We start from the raw sequence: 6,949 nt of genomic DNA, 5'->3' as shown, positions 1-6,949 counted from the left end.
TAACAAAAATATGTTAAATTAACCTTTTGTATCCTCTGGTAAGAAAGCGCACTCTGATTTTCATCTACATTGAATTATCATTTCAAATATCATTACTATATTATTCTTCAAAAACTTAAATATTATAAATTTTCATAAAATTTTCAGAGAAACTAAAAAATGTCATTGGAAATAAATCTCTTAATGATATTGATGAAACTGATTTTTTCCTCATTTCAAGTATTCAAGTTATCTATGGACAAATTTCTTATTGCTAGAATAATGCAGATTTCAGCATCCTTCAATTTGATCATATTGAAACAAAGATTAGAATATAATTGTGTTGTATTTTTCAAATACCAGTATCACTCAACTTATTTTTTTAAGATTTATTTATTTATTTATTTTTCTTCCCTGCCCCCGCCCCAGTTGTCTGTTCTCTGTGTCTCTTTGCTGCCGTCTTCTTCTTTGTCCACTTCTGTTGTTGTCAGTGGCGTGGGAATCTCTGTTTCTTTTTGTGCGTCATCTTGCTGGGTCAGCTCTCTGTGTTTGCGGCACCATTCCTAGACAGGCTGAACTTTCTTTCGCACTGGGCAGCTCTCCTTACAGGGCCCACTCCTTGTGCATGGGGCTGCCCTGCGAGGGGACACCCCTGCGTGGCACGGCACTCCTTGTGCGCATCAGCACTGCGCATGGGCCACCTCCACTCAGGTCAAGGAGGCCGGGGTTTGAACTGGGGAACCTCCCACATGGTAGGCAGATGCCCTAACCACTGGCCCAAGTCGCTTTCTCTATCACTCAACTTTTATGATATCATCCACATAATATGTCAAAGTTTTCTTTGTCCTTCACCATCAATGAATATTTTAACAATTATTTAAGTATTACTTTATACATGTTTTCCTTTCTAGTTGCATGCCAATGCATTAATCTCCTTATATTCAAATGGAATTCTAACAGAGTCATTTAGAGGCATTCACTACCTTGATTGCTGAGATGTTTATAAAAAGAGCTTCAGGGTGATTTATTAAAAGACAATTTAAAAACTTATAAAAATTTCAATTAATTGGTTTTATTTAAAAAATATAATCAGATTTGTGTCTTCAATTTAGGAGTCAGAAATCTATGGAGATATTCTCCAACTCTTATGACAACTAAACCTTGATGTTCTGCCCAATTACAACTTTTCTGGGAGCCATCAGATAGCTGAGGGCCCGTGCAACCAAGAACACAGTGAATAACCAGTTAGAGCTTTCTATTTCTAGGAGAGAGAGAAGAATCTAGACAGAGATCCTCTGTTAGGTAAGGTGCAAACAGAAGACCTAAAGCATAGGGTGAATTAGATATTGTGACTCTTTGCCAAATCAGAGTATCTTGGGACAAGAACTCCAAGTTTAGTGACATACTTTGACCTAAAAGTAATATTTAAGAGACCAAAGAAAGAAAAACAGCCTAGCCAGGAATTTAAGGTAACTTGACTGAAGAATAAAAATTAAAAAAGGCTGCAACACAACAATATTCCAAGTTGTCCCTTTGTTGTGGTCTGTAGATTTTTACTTTTGGGGGTTATCACCACAAATATATTGGTTACAACTTTACTTTTTTTGTAAATTGTGAAAGGAAAAGTGAGAAGGAGAGCAAGAATACACCCTTAACGTTGGAAACATTCTCTTTGCAGATTAATTTTAGGAGCACATTATATGATTGTTGAGAATATGAAAACTACTTTACACAAAACTACTTTTTGCTCACGTACACCTTGAGAAGACTTTTAGTGCACTCATTGATACACAAACACACGTTTGAACACTGTGACCTAGATTGACATTATAAGAAAGAGCAACCTAGGATGGATACTTGAAGTGGTCTCATTTAATGGAATGCCAACATTGGCGATTCATTAGGGTAAATGCAGCCCCAACATTGGCTCTGGTTCATATGGGTGAGAAAAACCAGAAAGCAGCAGAATTTTTTACTTTGGCTTTGGCGAAATTATACTTGCTTATGCATAAGTCATCTCTGATAGGTGGGTAAAAAAAGAGCTGATACCTTGACAGATATCATGACTATTAAACTACTTAATCTTGTATAATATTTAAGATCTTTGGGTGGGTTTTTAAGAAGATTAAATGAGTGGATACTTGTATAATATTTGGACCAGATTCTGGCTCATAAGAGCTCAGCTGTATAAGCAATAATACTAGTTTTTTACCAGGATGTTCATTAACTGGTTTTTTACCTGTCTGGTATTTGAAAGAGTTCAACTGTGGCCTTAAACCCTGTGGCCTGCAGGAAGATAGGAGATTTAGTAATACTATGAGCAGGGAACATTCATAAGAAATATTCGTGAAATTTCAGAATGGCATAAGAAACTGTAGCTTTTATATACAATACTGGGATGTAGAATTCCATAAGGCACCAATAAATTTGGAAGGAAGCATGTGTAGCATTAAATTGTTTCACAAATTAGTCTTAAAAACAAATCCTGATATATCATAGAAATTAATTGCTTGCCTCTGTTACCGTCTACAAAATGAGGTTTTTTTCAAAAGCTATTTTATTCCATAGAGAATAATATCTGGAGAATTTAAGTTCTAAGTTCCCAAGAGTTTAATTATGGTATAAAATCTTACCCCTATTCTCACATATTCTGACATCTTCAGAATCAGGGAAGAAATGTCTCTCCATTAGATTTAACAGCTAGAATAGAATCTGGTTATTTGAACATGGAAATGAATTTATTTTCTAAGCAAATATTTTTAAAAGTATGTCTAATTCAGCTCTTCTAATTAGAGAACTTTTAAGGCAACCCATATTATAATGCATTAATGAGTGAAATACTTATTTTGGCATTATGAAATGATTCATGGGAAATTGGGAAAATTTCATCTGAACACCAAATATTGCATCACATCTATTAGTGTGTGAAAGAATAGAGGCTAAACAAATAGGTGCATCATTTCCTTATTTCTTTTTCTTTTAGCCTTTGCTTTCCTCCTTCTTTCACACCAATTTTCTTAGTGGAATCTAGTAAAAATGACCATGGAGATATTCCTTAAATGTCACCTTAATTCTGAAGGTTGAATTAATATCTTCACAAGCTGATCTTTGGAAATCATGGGCATGTAAACTTTCTCTGCTGGAAAAAGGATATCTATTCTTTTAAATTTTCTATCAAGTTTACCAAAACCTAGTTTGCCCCTATTGGCCTAGAAAATTTGGGAGAAGAGTTCCAAAGTTATTTTCTTCTTTTAGCTCTGGGCCAAATAGCACATATTTTTTATTAAATAGATGATAAAACTTAACTTCAGGAACAATCTTTGTACCCATATCTTTAAATTTAGTCCAAGTTATGGAAAAAAAAGTCAGGGTCTGTGATTTCTAGTCCAGCCTCTCTGCACCCAATTTTCATTTCATATATGTATGAAGTCAGGTATTTAATCTTCCTGCAATCTAGGTTCTCATATTCCCCAACAGGATTGCAGAGGCCCCTAGCTGGATAAAGTTATAGAATTGATAGAATGGGCTAAAATGTGTATTATATGATATCACTATAAGTATAGCCATAATTGGACTGAGTTTATTAATTCTTTAGGTAGAGGTGATAATTTCTGCGGGGCAGTAAGTATTTCATTGAATATGTTTCAAAGTTCATCAATCACCTAACATTAGAACATTTCAATTCTATTGTTGGAGTAAGTGTGGAGTATCATGTAAATCTTCTTTTGATGTTAATATTATATTTAATCAGCAGGCTCCTCTGACATATTTAGTATTTAAAATATTTGAAAATAGTATTTTTCTTTTTTTTTTCTTTTTTAGATACTTAATCACTGACTCAAAGAAATGTCCATCATTGACCCATTCAAGGCAGCCACAGAACCATATTCATTTACCTTAGAAGATCACCAAATAAAAAATTTCACATATTCTCCTAGTCCCAAACTTATATTTTTCACCACTGCCTTTCATATCTCAGTCCTGAGATACTTGATCATTTGTCCAAAATCCCCAAACAATAGCTCTCGCAGAGATAATATACAAGCTTTCCAATCACTGAATAAATGATTTTTCTTCGAAAACACTCTCTTTTATTAATTTTCTGGAACACTCCCAAGGGGTTTCATCCTCCTAGTAAAGATTTTTTACTCTTATTTCATGTTTTCATAGTTATCCCTAAACTGAGTTTTATTAGCATACCAAGGCTTGTATTTGTCTGAATGATAGTATAGAGTGATTACAGACCTTGTATTTTACCCCTGTGGAATTCACTTATTTTACTTAAATTTCAAATTGTGGCATTCTCATATTGAGTACAAACACAGAATTTCTTACATTTGATTACTCTATCTCTCCACTTCCATTGGTTTATATGGTGAGTTCTTTCAAATGTTATATCATCAGACCATCTTCTAAGGGCTTTGCTCTGTAGAGGATTCTGTCCCTTATGAATTTGCTTAGATTATCTTAATTATGATTGATGACTAAGGACACTTCATTATTGATGGCAAACATTATTTCTTCAATATTTGAGCTCTCTGGTGTGCTTAATTTTTTAGATTTTGTTAAATTATCTTTTTAAAAAAGATACATCGATCACAAAAAATGTGGGGTATGTGGGAACCTCATATTTTTTAATGTAACATTTTTTGTGATCTATGTATCTTCAAAAAAGTATATAGAATTTCCCACATACTCCACATCCCACACCCTCCACTCCTCCCACATCATTGACCTCTTCCGTCATTGTGGCACATTTATTGCTTTTGGTGAATACATTTTGGAGCACTGCTGTACTGCATGGATAAATTTACATGGTAGTTTACACATTCTCCCCCAGTAAATTCAGTGGTTTATGGCAGGATATATAATGTCCAGTGTCTGTCCCTGCAACATCATTTAGGACAGCACCAAGTCCCGAAAATGCCCCCACATCACATCTCTTCTTCCCTCTCCATGCCCTCAGCAACTACCATGGCCACTGTTTCCACATCAATGACACAACTTCTTCCACTGATAGAGTCATAATAGTTTTTGAGTAGAATACCAATAAATGCACTCTAACCCATATTTTATTCCTCCATCCTATGGACCCGGGGATGGTGATATTCACTCCACCTCTAAATCAAGAGGGGCTTAACCCTGGTACTGCTGCTCCTGAGGGTTATGGAAGCACACAGGTTCTGTGGTCATGGTAGATGGCTCTAGAGTTCAGTGCCTTGTCAGTGGGTCCTACTTTGGAATTCGTGCTCCTGAATGTGATGGAGTTGGACTCAGATGTGAACTTTCTACACATGCCTCTTCTGTCACTTTTACTGAACCTGTGGTTTGCACTGGGGTTGGTGTATACTCAGGTGTCTTGAATCTCTGGACTGGCCATGTGCCAGCTGGGCTCTGAACCTCAGTAGAGTTGCAACTTCTAGTCTCCTGTTTGTTGGACTTATCCAGGTCAGCTAACAGGGAGATGAAGATGGTAAACCACCACACCAAGGAACCAAGAGTGCCTACAACTGCAATCAGGAGAATAGTATTTTTCTTATAGCTCATATAAACAGGGTTTGATATCAAGATTACCTTTGGCTGAAGTTAATATAAAATAATTTTCCTCTATTTGTCTTTTCCAGGGGATAGAAAAAAAATTTGTGTTTTTATGAATATGAAATATATTGGCAAATGGACAAGGGCAACTGCTGCTTTGTGTTAGAGTTCTTTCTCATGGGCTTGTCAGACCTCCCTGAGCAGAGTGTCTTTCTCTTCCTGGTCTTCCTTCTCATCTGTGGAGTCACAGTGATGGGCAAACTGAGCAAGACCACAGTAATCCAGGCCAGCTCTCAGCTGTACACCCCCATGTACTTTTTCCTGAGCCACTTTTTGTTTGTGGATTTCTGTTACTCTACCATTATTGTGCCTAAAGTCCAGGCCAATATCTTAAGCATGGGCAAAACCATATCTTTTCTGGGTTGCACGGTATAACTCTACTTATTTTGTACTTATGTAATCACAGAGGTAATCCTGCTGGCTGTGATGGCATATGACTCCTTTGTGGCCATCTGTTACCCACTGCTGTACATGGTGATCATGTCCCAGAAGCTCTGTATGGAACTCTGTGCTCTCTGTTGAACAGTGTGCTCTCTGATACACATATGTTTAGCTTTCGATAGCCCATCGTATAGATTAAATGTGATTAACCACTTCCTCTGTGATTTACCCCCTATCTTATCTCTTGCCTGCTCCAAAGTGTTTATGAATGAACAACAGTTGTTTATTATGGCCAGTTTCAATGGGATCATTTCTATTACAATCATTGTTACCTCCTATTTGTTTATTCTCATCACCATCCTAAGGATGCACTCTGCAAAAAGAAGACACAAAGCGTTTTCCACCTGTGGCTCCCACTTCACAGCCATTGTTGTCTTCCATGGAACAATTCTTTTTATTTATTTCAGGACCAATTTTGACTGCAATCTGGAAATGATAAAGTGGACACAGTGTTCTATACTATAGTGATCCCCATTTTGAACTCCCTAATCTACTGCCTGAGAAATAAAGATGTCAAGGAAGCTTTCAGGAAAGTGGTGAGATTGAAATTACTTCCTGCAAAGCCAATTTCTTAGCTGGTCTCAGGTTTTCAAAAGGAAGTTCCTAGGGGGAGTTTGTGTTTTAATGGATGCAGATAAAATGGCAAAGAAGGAAGGACACTAAAATTTAGGTGTCTATTTATGCTTCTTTTATGTCTACTTGTCTTCGAGCTTTATTTTAAAATCCCTTTATTGGATAGAACAGTGAAAATGTGTCTGCCACCTTTGTTTCTCTTCTCTAATCTCTAAGTGTTTTGAGGGGCTTTGTGAACAGAAATGTTAAGCTTAAAGTTTTTGATTTAGGTAACAATATATCTCTAACAAATTCACATAAAGGGTCATTTATTTTCACAGTGCTTAATGCATCTAATTGGTTGTTTTGAATCGATGTC

The 6,949-nt window shown here is 36.2% G+C and overlaps 1 pseudogene; it reads left to right on the top strand.

Moving 5' to 3' along the window:
• The first annotated feature begins 5,652 nt into the window (after nucleotides 1–5,652).
• LOC101424466 (olfactory receptor 5L1-like) lies at nucleotides 5,653–6,593 on the top strand (annotated as a pseudogene).
• The last annotated feature ends 356 nt before the right edge of the window (nucleotides 6,594–6,949 follow it).

This window comes from Dasypus novemcinctus, chromosome 10, assembly GCF_030445035.2.
Source record: "Dasypus novemcinctus isolate mDasNov1 chromosome 10, mDasNov1.1.hap2, whole genome shotgun sequence".
NCBI lineage: Eukaryota > Metazoa > Chordata > Mammalia > Cingulata > Dasypodidae > Dasypus > Dasypus novemcinctus.
This window is presented reverse-complemented; position numbering and strand designations above follow the sequence as displayed.